The sequence below is a fragment of the Condylostylus longicornis genome, unplaced genomic scaffold (assembly GCF_029603195.1).
Source record: "Condylostylus longicornis isolate FDR11 unplaced genomic scaffold, ASM2960319v2 ptg000028l, whole genome shotgun sequence".
Classification (NCBI taxonomy): Eukaryota; Metazoa; Arthropoda; class Insecta; order Diptera; family Dolichopodidae; genus Condylostylus; species Condylostylus longicornis.
In genome coordinates this window covers 1,805,631-1,820,044 of record NW_026577997.1, presented here as the reverse complement: position 1 = coordinate 1,820,044, position 14,414 = coordinate 1,805,631, and the positions used below count along the sequence as shown (strand labels likewise).

At 25.0% G+C, this 14,414-nt stretch overlaps 2 long non-coding RNA genes across 2 annotated transcripts in view; one reads left to right on the top strand and one right to left on the bottom strand.

Annotated features, from left to right (window-relative positions):
- LOC129607622 (uncharacterized) overlaps positions 1-14,414 on the top strand; it is a 183,482-nt gene that overhangs the window by 102,019 nt on the left and 67,049 nt on the right. The window lies entirely within an intron of this gene.
- LOC129607624 (uncharacterized) lies at positions 1,470-13,983 on the bottom strand. Its single transcript, XR_008696826.1, has 3 exons — positions 13,772-13,983; positions 6,314-6,453; positions 1,470-1,876 (listed from the first exon to the last, which is right to left on the bottom strand). It is a non-coding gene; the product is annotated as an uncharacterized LOC129607624 (long non-coding RNA).

Here is a 14,414-nt window from a genome sequence, read left to right as displayed (position 1 = left end):
CAAGTTTAACGAAAATTTTAACAACATAAAAAAACTTTTAGGTATTTAAAATGTATAGAATATCATCCTGCCTAATTTAACTTATTTTTTTTTAGTAATGAATAAATCAAAAAAAAAAACTACTTTGTTTTAGTAAAACTAAAACTATTCTCTATGTAAAATATTTTGTACTCTTTTCGGATTAAGTATTTTTAATTACTTCACATAAATATTTATGTTAAAAAAATTGGTTTGAAATGATCGTATTATGCAATCATATTACTAAAAATTTATGTTAACTTTGAACATTTTTAATAGTGTGCTCTGCATTTCATGAATATTTTTTAAATCTATATAAATATTTAATTCAAAAAAAAAACACAGTGCAATTTGTGATTGTTCCAGTTAATTCTAAGCTACCTTTAAACGAATTTTTGCTATATAATTAAATTAGAGTAAAATTCAAATATAAAACAAAAATTTTCATATATGTCTAGTTTGTGCCTAAAAGACTATAGTAATTTAATTAAAGGAATATAAAATATACCATGTAACAAGTACTGCAATCACATTGTTTCACATAAGCTCATTGATAAATCTCTTAAAACATTAGTATTATAAGAATATTATTTAGCAATATTATTATTGGCGTAGTTTATGTTAACATTTACGTTTTGAATCACTGACATTATATTAATTTAATTCTACATATTTTGAAACCAGCCTTGATAATACATATGAATTTAACGAACAACATGGATATGACATAAATACACATAATTAACATGGTACTAATACTAATATAAATATCATATGATGAATATCATAAATGGAAAATCATCTCTACAATATAAAAATAATTTAAAGGATTCATACGAATATGCAGTACACTGATGAAAGTATGAATAGAAATTGTTACTCTAAATATATTCAAGTATTTTTTGTTATTCTTAACAAGGGCTACACTGAAATTTTGCACAAAAAATTTCGACATACATACATACATAATTTTGGAAGTATTTTTTATGTAAATCAAAATTTTTTAGTAGTTTTTGTTTAAAATAAATTTGTTTCATTTTTTGTATAAAAAAAATTTTGAAATACTCTAGTTTCATGAATGTTGCGAGGAAAAGAATTGAAATTGCCAATAGCGGATAGCTAGCTACATACTACTTTTTAACCAAATTTTTAACAACAAACAATTTAATTTGATATTTGTAAATAATTGAAATGCATTTGGAATTTTAGACTATAAATGAGAAAAATTTGTAATTTTTTTTGATTAAATTTTAAATTTTGAAATGTTTGAAAATTGTAGAAGAAAAAAATTAATGAATAATTGATGAGTATTTAAGCAACACATTTGAATTGTAATAAGTTTAATATGTATTACAGTTTCACGAAATCTGTTTAAATACTAAATCCATTTAATTTTGCAAGTTCTTTTTTAATTTTTCTTAAATTTAATTTAAAAATTCACTTGAACCTTATATTACAATTGAAAAATTCACTAGTTATATTAAACGTTTGGTTTAAAACATTTTGAAATTGCAGAGTCTATTAAAATCTATTTTTATTAACTGCACTCACGTCTTCTTGTTGTAACATTTCAATTGTTTAAAATCCATTCCGTTTCATCATGTAACATCTACAATAAAAGATAATCCGATATGTACGTATTATAGAAGAAAACTGGCATTATAAGTTGTTATAAAAGCCCACTCATATTAAATTAAACTGGTAGAGTTATGTTCCGTGCTTAATAATTCAAATATTTAGTTGCTGAATCACTATAGTTCATTGCTTGTTTATGGAAATGTTGTTCATTATGAAAGTGAATACTTGATCCTTTTTGTATTTGCCATTCAATTTTTCCAAGATAACGAAATGTAACATGCTAAAAATAGAAAAATGTTTTTGTTTAAAAATTGGATAATAAAAAATATAAAAATTGTTTATTACCATAAAAATCTTGTGATTAAAAGTATAGTCTACATTTATTCTACAAAAACCTTCCAAATAGAAAAGTTATTTTTCCATTTTCTAAACAACTTTTTATTTTAATAATTTACTAAATCGTTACAAAATGTCTAAATTCCAAATTTTGAATATATTTTTTAATTGTGATATATGAAAGTTTTACAAGTTTTGTAACATTTTGTTAACGCACCGATAAACGAATTAAAAACACAAAATAATGTTGTCTGTAAAGTTTTCAAAAGTTTAAAGTTTTTAAGTATAGATAAAGTAAAACTATATTATATTAACAAAGATTTTACAACCCTGGCTAATGGGATAACGGTTAAAGTTTATATTTCATTTAAAACTGTTATATTTTTTCTCTCATAAAATTTTTAAATATTTTATATTAGTTTTTTGTCTTAAGTATAAAATAAATGTATGTCTGGAAAGCATGAATGAATTTATGAATGTCTGGAACGTAGTTTATTATATTGAAATTGTATGAAAAACGAAACCATGTCTGTCTGAAATCTAATTGTGTAATACATGTATCGTTAACCTAAAACAGTTTTTCTTTTTGCAAGTTAGAATCTATATGCAAATTACGTTCCCAGCAGTTAATTAATATTACTTAAATATATGTTAATCCTGTTATCGTTTGCACCAATTCTTGTACGATCACCCTCTTAAATCTCTCTTAAATGCCAATTAGTTAAAAAATAATGTTTTTCCTTATTTTAAATTTAAATTGGTTATAAAATTTCCACATAATATATAAAAATTTCTATTGATTTCAATTACGAAATCATTTTTATTTTTGCTTGTAGACTTTACAGCACCATTTTAATCCAATTGTTATATATTTTTCAAATTATATCTTAAATAAATTTCTTTTGTAATATGAATTTAAACCTTTACTGCCATAATATTTTTTTTTGCAGGCACTTAAAATAAAAACTTGGTAATTTAATTGTATGTAGACGGATGGGGGATTCGTGGGATAAGTTAGGAGAAAATAGCTTAAAAACTCAAAAAAAAAAAAAAGAAAATTCTTAAATTTACATCGAGCAATTTTCCATTTCCTAGTCTTCCTCGCTAGGGATTTTCTAGATCCCTTGCAAGGAAGCAAAAAAAACAAAATAAGTAAAAAAAAAATGAGAAATACATGATTTAAAGAAAAAAAAAGCTAATACAAAAATAGGCAAAAAGAGAAAAAAGGATATAAGAAAAACAGCAACAACAATTAGAAGAAAAATAATAAACATAATGAAAACTCATGTTCTTTGGGCTCAGGAAAAATGCCATTAAAATAAAAAAAAATCTGATGGTTTTTTCCCCCCTTAAAAAGTTTTCATTCTTCTTTTTTTTTATTTTTATTTTGCATTTATTTTCATTTGAATTTTTGTTTTTTTTTTTTATATTACTTTCTTGGTAATTTAAACCACTAAAGCACGAAAAAAGGATCTAAAAAGTAACCAACACCATCAATTCTAATGGTTTTTTTTTTCAGTTTTCATCCTATTTAAGTGCTTCTAATCACAGAAAAAGAAGCAAGAACTACAAAACAGAACTGAATGAAAAGGAAATTAATATAGAAAAGATGTACAAGAGCCTATAACTATATAGACATGTTATTTTTGTCTGGATAGGTTAACAACAACAGGGTTATTCGCTTAAAATCAAAAACAAAAACTGACCCCATTTCATATTAAAATTGTACCCATATTATATGAGATATGAGATTTAGAATGAAAATGAAAAAATTCCTTCATATCAAAAATGGGCAATTATTGTACTGACATTTTCTCTGTTTTTTTTTTTTTTTTCTTTCTTTAAAGCCTTGCTGACACATTTCACTATTTCCTTTTACCCTTAGTAACTTTGTTCATTACCTAATTAAAATTTTAAGTGATAAAGGATATTTTTTTTGTTTTTTTTTTGTTTTCCATTTTTTTGTTAAGAACTATGTCATTGATTTGGCAATGCAGATGGATAACAAAATGAAAAATATTACAAATACGATTTAAATAAGGTCCATGAGGTCAGATCCATGAGGATTGTAAAAATATTTAATATTCAGATATCTAAGGAATAAGGAAGTTTAGGTTGAAATGTAGGTTAAATTTAATTTTAATAAGAATTTGTATACTCGTAATATGCGAAATTTTTTATAATAACGAATAGATATTTATCAGATAAGAATAGTTATTCAGGTATATAAAGTAGGAAATCGAAATTCAAGTTCTACGAGTAGTACATTGGATGAGCTATGATTTTCGAAACATACAATAATCAAGCGCATACTATTTGGTTTTTTCTGCTATGTTTATTCTCATTTTCTGCCACTCCATTGTGGTTCACTTCATTCATACGGTTTTTATTAAAAATTGTGTTTGGTGATCATTTCTATTCCCGAATATATAAGTGTAACTATTGCACAATATCTTTGGTATGTCACAAAGTAAATAATCACGTTGCTCATCTTTTAAAGTAAACGACGGAGGAATTATTTTCAATAAATACCTTTGTATGAAACCTCTAAGTATGGGCTTAGAGTTAAAATTGCTTTTATGTTCCAGCTACAAAGCTCAGAAAGAACTTTTTCGGGTAAAAAAACCTTCAACTACGCTCAAAGTAAGTCTTTTTCAGTATGTCCTCTCAGCAGTGCAGTAGCTTCATAATCAACGTCTTTGACTGCACGAGATGAAGCCGAACCTTAACGAAATTAGTCACTTTTCTTCCTAACGAGATCATACAATATCTCGTTTGCTACTATGCTCTTGCGTTTCTACGGATAGTAGTTTTGTGGATGCAGTATACATAATACTTGCTCATTTTCACATAGTTTTGATTAATTATATTGTAAGCGCGGTGGGGCCTTTTAGCCTTTACCATATTAACATGCAATCATCCTGTTTTTTTGTTATAACTTATTAATGTAATCTCTAACACTTCTGATACAACTATGATAAACAAATGCTGCTGTATATTCCTACAATAGTACAAAAACTCTTGTATATGTTCATGAAACTACAATATACATGTAGATGGGAGGATCAAATCAATCTTATTATAATCTATTGATTATGGGTGTTTAACAAGCGAAAATTAATGGAATTTCTTATACTCTATATATAAAAGAAGAAAGCAAAGATCATCTTTTTTAAATAATAAAAATAAAATTAATATTATTTAAACTTACAACTTAATTTATATTTAAATTATACATATGTATAATATTTGTAGGTTTGAATGTAGATGTTACAAGAATTCTTTTATGAGAATCATGTCTTATTATGATTTAATCAAACCTCCTCTTTTTATTTTTAATCCTATAATATATTATTATTTTTTCAATCTTATGCAAAACTGATCTTTTAGTCAGGTATTACAAACTTCATCTTTCATTTTTAATATTTCAAAATGGGTTACAAAAATCAGAGATGGTATATAGACAAATGTATTTATTCTATATTTTCTTGAAAGTAATAATGGATTCGCATCATATCTGTGCTCGTACTAATTTCATAGAAAAGTAAGTATCTGGATACTAAATTTAATTAAATATCCGGAGCTTATATTGCTGGTATTTAATAATATTAATCTAAATATATGGCCTTTTTCATTTAATCTTCAACATTATTATTTAATTATTTGATTCTATTCTGTTACACTTCTAATTAATCCAAAAACTATTTTCTTAAAAGGTGTTTGCCTAGTAGTGTGGTCAAATTTCAATTCTAAAATTATATTATGATTTTGTAATAAAATTCTTTTACTCCCTATTTTATTTTTATTTTATCTTTTACTCATCTTAGTTATATTCTTCAATGATTGCTTGGAATTGTTTGTTACTTTCTTCTTGTGTTTTACTATAATATCCTTGATAAAGTATATTTGATTTGACAATAAACCACATAATATTATTACATTAAAAAGGCTTTAACTACTTTATTATATATTAACTTTTTGGTAAAAATATTTATTATAGAATATTTGTAATCAGTGATTTTCAAATTTAAAATGTTTAGAAAATCATTTTAGGTGCAGTTAGAAACAATTTGAAAGTAGGTCTATTTATTTTTTTTTTATAAAATATAGGAAATTGCATGAAAGTAGGTAGAGGTAATCGTATCAGTTCCATGACTCTAATCACACTAAGGCTAATACATGTAAGTTTTAAGTGTTATGGGAATTGCAAAAGATTTACTGCAACGCATTTATATAAACTATTTGTTTTAGTACCAATAAGAAATTCGTGCACAGCGCCTTATTTGCTTCCAAAATTTTTTGAGAATTACAGTTTTGGTATTTTTGCGTGCCAAAAATTTCGTATTTTATCCATCGACGTTATAATAACAAATATACGTACCTTTGGCCTCCCGAAATATCAAAGTGTTCTTCTTCTCATTCGCCTGATGATAAAGTTTGACAATATTTTTTTATTCCACGACCAAATTTTAAAGCGTAATATTCTATTTCTTCCTATTTCTCTCTCTTTCACCGCTCTATCTAAAATGAAAAGATTAAGATTATAAAAATTAAGACTATACAGAATGGGAGTGTTATTCTTACAAGTAAGTAGACATAACCTAACTTTTCGTGGCCTTTTTGGTTTTTTGTTTTATATACACAATATATACATACATTATCCCCCTACTTCAGATTCTAAAAAAATTATTTTTATATTATAACTCTTGTAATCGTATAAACTATAAATTTTCTGCAATAAAATTACCATATAATTTCAGTGTTTTTTAATCTATTTAAATTCTTATATATATTAACTGAATAAATTAATTTCAATATGCTTATTTTATATTTTTTTTAAATGGAAATCATAAAAACATTTTATATTATTGTATGTTTGTAACATTGTCTATTTTTATTTCGCATTTATGCAAGAAGATTTAAAAAGAATCACGTATAAAAGCAAGCAGAAAAAGAAAAGGAAAGTAAAGCAAAGTTGTGGTAATAGAAGCCACAAAATTTATTTTTATATCATTTTATTTATTTATTTATAAATGCATTAGTTACATAACTTAATGCTTAAATTATATTAAATTACTTCAGCATTTTAAAATAATTTATTTTTTTTTTCTACAAAATTAAAATATTAGGTTTTAAATGTTTTTATTAGTCTTCCCATTATTATTTTTGAGTTCTTTATTATGTTGAAAATTACATTAACATTTTTTTATTTTAAATTTATTTTATTTTATAAAATAGAAAACGGTGGATAATAAATTATTTAAGTATACGTGTGGCTCTACAGTAAAATACAAATGTATAAATTACGGAATATTCAAGAGTTTTCTGATTTTCATATAAAAATTAAAACAAATTTGAAACATAAAATGCAGGAATCATTCGATTTTTAAGAAAAACTTTAATTTAAAATAAGATTTTAAAAGTAATTTTGCTTCAATTCAAAATGTCCATCGGAGAAATATCGGAAATAACTAATTTATAATCAACCTTGTACACGTTCTTCTCTATGTATTTTAAAGGTCTCTAATATTTAAAATAATTTTAAAGATTTGTACTTTAATGAATTCTTTCAATTCTAATTGTATTTGTTAATTCACTGAGATTCAAGATTTTAAATAACTTTTCTATCCTTAAGGAATAAAAATTACAAAAAAAAAAAACAGTAATGAAAATTATCTTTAATTTTGATCTACAATTCTGGGCTCATTTTCATTTCTTTCCTACAATAAAAGAAAAAAAGAAAAGAAACTAAACATTTCTTTGCATATTTTTAATAAAAAGGCGACGAAATAAAAAAAAATTAATATTTTCAGGGAATGATTCTCTTGCCCAACCGTTTAAGGACGAAATGTTCTTCATTTTCAATTTTCTTACTTGTGTTTTCAAAGTATACTTTTGATTTTCAATGTACTCTTATCAAAGCAACTAAAATAGAAAGAAAAAAAAATATTAAAAATTATAGAAAGGGTGGAAATAAAAACTACGAAGCAAAAAAAAAAAAGAAAAACAACACAAAAATATTACACAAACAAGAAAAAAAAGTAAGTTTCAAGTAAAAAGGACATCCTGAGTTGTCCTAAAAAAATTTAAAAGTCGTCCAATTTCTCGTTATAATTTTTCTCTTTTTTCTCATTTTCATTGTTTTTTTTTTATTATTTTCATAGAGAAATTCTCATCCGACAATGTAAAACAAAACCAAAAAATGGAAAACCAAACTAAATAATAATTCAGGACAATAGTGAAAATAACAAGAACAACAACAAAAACAAATCGAAATTGTGAAGTTGTATAAAGCGAAAGATTAAAAAACTTTTCGAAGAGGAGACAAAAAAAAGGACATTTTTCGAAAAATCAACAAAAGAAAAAAGAAAGGCAGTCATTCATAAGAAGAAAAATATGAACGGTGAACATAAAACATATTCAAGGATATGCGTGTGTGTGTGGTGTGGGTTCCTAGACGTGTATAAATTCTGTATTTATTATAAGGATATGCATAGGTATGTTATAAACAAAAGGGTTATACCACAACGTCAATGGTCAACTAGATACTTAACACTTAAAATACCCACAATGGTGTCCTTTTTGCTTTTGAATTTTATTTTTGTATAACTACACATTTTCATGTATTCTGTGTAGTGCACAAAAATATATAGATTTTGTATTAAGTTGCAAATTAAGTAGCCGGTTTATGATTGAATGTTTTGTTTGTAACTCTTCTTGTTCTGTTATTTATTCTGAAATTAAAGAAATCTTTTAAGAGTCTTATAAATGAATTAAATTAAAAATTGTAATCATGAAATGAAAGGTTCATGAAATTAATTGAAATTTTTGATTTCAAATCAAAATCTTAGGCACAACTAACAAGTAATTTCTAGTAGCATTGTGAATTTTTTAAAACTTTTGTAAAATCAAATTAAAGGAAAAATATATTTAATAAATAAAGATTAAGAAAATTGTGATTCATTTTAAAGATCGTTTAATTAATGAAACTGCATTTTCGTTAATTTACTAATTAAACTCGGCTTTAATAGTTGCCAAAAGAGAAAATATTAAGGGAATTAAAGAAATATTGTACATTTAATTTTTACATTTTAAAGAAATTTTGATAAACAAAAATGTAGTTAATCTGTTCCTTAGAATAGTCTTCGTTGTTTGTGAAATTTAGAACATTGTCCTTGTGATAGACAATACCCTTGCTATACTACACATATCCCAGTTCATACGGCCGCAAATATAATTTCGAATACCTTGTTATACCAGTGCCCGCATATTTTGATACCGCAAACCATTAAAACTATTAAACCACATTAATTCCTGCTAATTGTTTAATTTTTTTCTATTTTTTTTTATATTTTTCTAATAAAACGTATTCGATGTCCGATCTCCTTTCTATTAAATTTTATTCAGTAAAGAAAACAAAACGGAAAAATGATAAAAAATTACAACAATTTTTCGTCCTTTTCTAAATGACTTTTGATTTGCAATTTTTTCCCCTTGTTTTGTTTTGGTTTATTTCAATTTTCTACTTTTTCATTTTTTTTTAGATTTTTCATAATACAAGAGTTTGTCTCATGGATTCAAAAGGTAGAGATATCCTTTTGGGACACATATACGATATACTTTATTTTTCCTTTGAAATATTTTAGTATGCGGTGGCCAAAAATTATTTTTCGTTTTATAAATTTAATTTTTTCCTTTTTTTATAATTCAAACTATAAATGTACATACAGGGTGTCTGACATTCAAGAGTACAACTGTAAAACTTATTCACTAGAAAATATAAAAATGAGACGCTTTTCAGAAATTTCAACTTTGAGGCCAAACTCGAGAAGGATGGCTTAAAAAACAAATTGTTAATAGGGGTTTCTTTATCGTCTGAAGTCATTCTATCATCGTATTGTGGGAGTACTGTTGGGTTTCGAAGACCCTGTACAGCTAAAACGTTTAAGAATTTGCCTTTTGTTTTAAACACTCTTCTACATATTATTTTTTATCCCCAGAGAAAAAGACTTTTTTTTTGTTAAAAGTATTCAAAGTCCTTGAATATCAAGGAAATATCAAATAGGTTATGCATTTTAATTTAGAAAAGGATAAAAATTGAAAAATGTTTTGGAATTTGAATAATTTATTAGTGAAATGAAATCGAAGTATTGCAAAAAAAAAGAAAAAAATATGTTGGTTTTTACTTAAACAACATTGCGTATGTGTGTTAGTAATGAAAATCGAGAATGAAAACAAAAAGAAAATATTCAATTTAAATAATTAACGATTTTGCAATTCAATAGGGGGTAAAAGAATAGCTTTAACCTTTGTTCACATGAAATACACTCGAATAAAACAAGTAGAAGGAACAACAAACAAGTAGAAAGGACAACAAAGAAGAAAAAAAAATGAAAAATCAAAGAAAAATTAATGTCTTGTGGCGACAATTTTCCAAAATATGTTATGAAAAACAATAGCATTTGTTCATACTCTTAAATATATAGTGTGTGTGTGAAAGGACAAGATAAATATGGAATTGGTTCTGAAAATTACATTAATATTTTGTTATATATGTACATTGTTGTTTTTCGTACAAAATATGTTTGTATTTACGATATTGATATTATTATAGTCAAATGTTTGTAATGTCAACGGCGGTATATAAATGTTCCACGATTAGTTAATTACATTTACAAATAAATCATAGTTTAAGCCTAAATATTAAAAAAAATAAGAAATAGTTTCTAGCTCGAGCTAAAATGTCTTTGCACAAAATATTAGAAGACGGTGCTGAATCAACAGAACAGACTTACAGTTAGCAAATTCTCGTATTCGAGCTTATCGCTAAAACTTCAAATTTTTCAAAAATTTTCATATAAGGTTTAGATACTATTACTAGTTATCTTATTAAATATCTTGACGCAATAACGTATCACAGCTAGAAACAAGTAAATCTATCTAATCATCTCAAAACATTTCTTAAGAAATTTATCAACTTAAAATTAATTTCATATATAGAAGATTATATTTCAAAAATTAATTTTGAGCGAAATTTGAAATTTTGACAACTTCCACCTCTTATCTGCACGAGTTTTTCGTTCATCTACCAACGTTTATACAATATCATTCTTCTTAAAATTAAATTTTCATTAATTCTAACTATTTTTTTGCTTTTGTTTGCTGTACCACATTAAATCTAAAATTTATTAAAACTCATAAAGTATCACATATTTTTAATGACCAACCATTAAGTATAATAGTTAATATAATTTTGATACTAGAAAATCAAAATAGTTTTTCATTTAATAGACATTATATAGTCATAAGACTCATAAGTCTATAATTTATTAATATTATCTCTAACGTCTTATATGTACATATCTATAAATACACATTAAAATTAATAAAATAAATTCCTACACAAAGTCAACATCTATAACTTATACTATGCTGTCTAAAATGTGTGAAAACTGAAAGAGACCTTGAAAGAGAATTTTTTTTTCATTTATGATACTATAAAAATTATCGGGTTTTTATTTGTAATACAAGCACCTCAACAGTATAACAATAGATAAAAGAATAAAATTTTATCAAACACACACTCACAACATGCTTTTATTGTACTAAAACAAAAAAAAAAATTTCTGTAAATTTTGTTTGAAAATATTTTTTTGATGGTGATAATGTAGTCCTTACACTCACATTCATGCATCATATTAAGCTGATAAATTCAAAATTGAACTACATCAGTAGGGTAGCGGAAGGAAATATTTTTTTTTTATATATTTCTCTTTTTCTTTTAATATTTTTGATGTTTTTGAAAGGGTTAGAGTAATACAGGTTGATTGCGCTTTCGAGTAAATACTTTTATAATGAAAATTTTTCAGATTTGGGATTAGCTTTGAATTTGGGATTAGCTTTGCTGGAAGCTCGAGAATTCTTTCGAAGTAAACAAAATTATTGGCATAACTATTTTTGATAGTGCTGATTAACGCACCCAAGGATTGCCATTCTGAAATAATTTCAAAATATTTGTTCTTCAAAAAATATTCACTGTCTCACAAGAGCAATACTGAAATCATCCTCTAATTCAGAACTTTAATCATCTTCAGTTTCAGAAAGGATGCTAATATAAGAAAAAAATTTAACACAATATTATATTAGAAGAAAAATAAGACGAAAATGCGGAGGGATACGAACACATTTACATATAAACATAAAATGTTTATGTGAATATTGGGAATATTTCTTCTTTCTTTTTTCACTTTTACGCACTTTGATAATCAACAAGGGAAAACTTTATTAGAAATCATCAGAATTGAAGAAAATTGACGATAATATTTTATAAGTGTGTGGTTTTTGCTATAATTCTTTGTTTCTTTTCTGATAGCAGGGAGAGGAGGGTGTGGGTGTGGTGGTAGGAACACTGAACTTTTTCAAAAGTTATGTGTGCGTATAAATGTGAATGTATATTATAATCCTTTTGTTGATGAGCCGCCTTGTAATAATTTAAGGATTGTCTTTTATTTTCTGTTTTCCTTTTTTTATTTTGGTTGATTTTCTTTTAAATTTCCTAAAAAAAAAAAGCAAAAATTGTTTATAGAAGTCGCATAATAAACATCTTAAGTTGATGATAGTTTTATGAAAATTTTTCAGATCATTGATTGCATATATTTAGGTGTTTATTTCATAAAAAAAATTTCCATAAAAGAATATTGTGTATATAAGAATATTTTATAACATTAATGAGATAGTGTTACAGCAATACGGATAGAAAAGTAAAGAAAATCAATTGAGATTGTGTTTTTTTTTTATTTTAAGTGTGAACGTTCAATATTCAATGGTAATTTTTGGTTGAATTCTGATCTCTTTTTATGACCCTTGAAAATAAAAGATTTTTAAAATTAAATTTTAGTAGGGATCTTTTGACTTAGCAATAAAGCTAGTATAGTTAAACAATATTAAAGTGCAAGGACGGTATGGCATATTACTGATACGGAAGAATAGTTTCCAATTTTATATTTTAACCATGGAAACTAAACTGGCTTATAAATGCAAAGATTCCAAGAATAAAATTTCTTATCCCGTTATGTGACTATAATATAAAATACATAATGACAAATTATATGCATATGCAGTAGACAACAAAGATTTCCGAATTTTTATTAATATAACCACTGAAATTTTGACTTTTTTGCCCCCTAAAAAGTTGTAAAATGGTTTCTCAAGATTTAAATTTTCCGGGTATATAAAATTGAGAAAATTAACGAATTTTCTTGCAGACCAAAATTTGAAAATTTTAATAAAATCTCCTATTTTTCGTCATTTAAATTAGATAAAATGTTACCTCTTGCAGATGATTCTCATAAAAACTTGTTGTTGACCTTAAAAATTTAGGGTCAAAAAAAATTAACGCCTTTTATGTGAACTAAATTCAAAAGGCCATTGTATAAAGACTTAAAAAAAATTCTCTCAAAGAAATTACTTTCCCCTAAAATATTCTTATAAAAAATGAAATTGTAAAAATATTTAATTAATTCTCCCCCTTTTAGAATTTTGAACAAAACACAAAACGAAGCTATTCAATTTATACTGCATTAATATAAAAGTTCAACGGAACAAGGTGAGAAAAAATTTTCCAAAGTTCTCGAGTTTTTTCGGTCAATCTTTACAATATTTGAAATTTTTTTTAAATATATTTTTCAACTTAAAAACAAAACAAGAAAAAGAAAGATCAAAATAGTGAAAATTGTTTAAGCCCTTAGCGGTTATTGTTCTATAATGGGATGCGAATTTAAATTCACTTAAAATACTACATTTAATCTACGTATAAAATACGAATTCAGAGGCAACTTACACAGTTTAAAACTCTTAATTGCTCGGGATGCGATAGATGAGGGATTTGTTGAGGTTGAGATCAAAAGCATCCTTAAAAATATTAAGCAAAACGGCTCCTTGCACTGTGGTTTATCGTGGTTTACGGTCCTGGCTCTGTGGTTTATCACGGGATAGCTTTTCTCATTTTTTGATTTATTTTGATGTAAAATATTAATACAAATGCATCGAGGATCCTTTGTCTAAAAAAGAAAAACAAAAATAAAAATGAAAAATCAGCAACCATTATGTAAAAATCTAACAAAATTTGATATTACAAATCTCGAACGTTCTAAAAAATTTATGTTGCCGTATGGCAGTGGACTAACTACTTCGCTTCTTCTATTTTGATCATTTTTATTATATTTTTATAAAATTAAGTAATTCCTCATTTCCTAACATAGTTTCCAATAATAATATTTTATTTCCGCTTTTTTTTTTCTTTACAGGTCAGTTAACATATTTTCCTTATAATAATTTCTCCATTAAAAAATTTTTTCGGTTAAAACAGGTAAAATTGTAAATAAAAAAAGAAATTTTTAAATTACCATCAAATTCATATTAAATATTATTAAATATAAATTATATTATTAAATAAAAAGAATGAGAGCAGGGAATTACTCTTC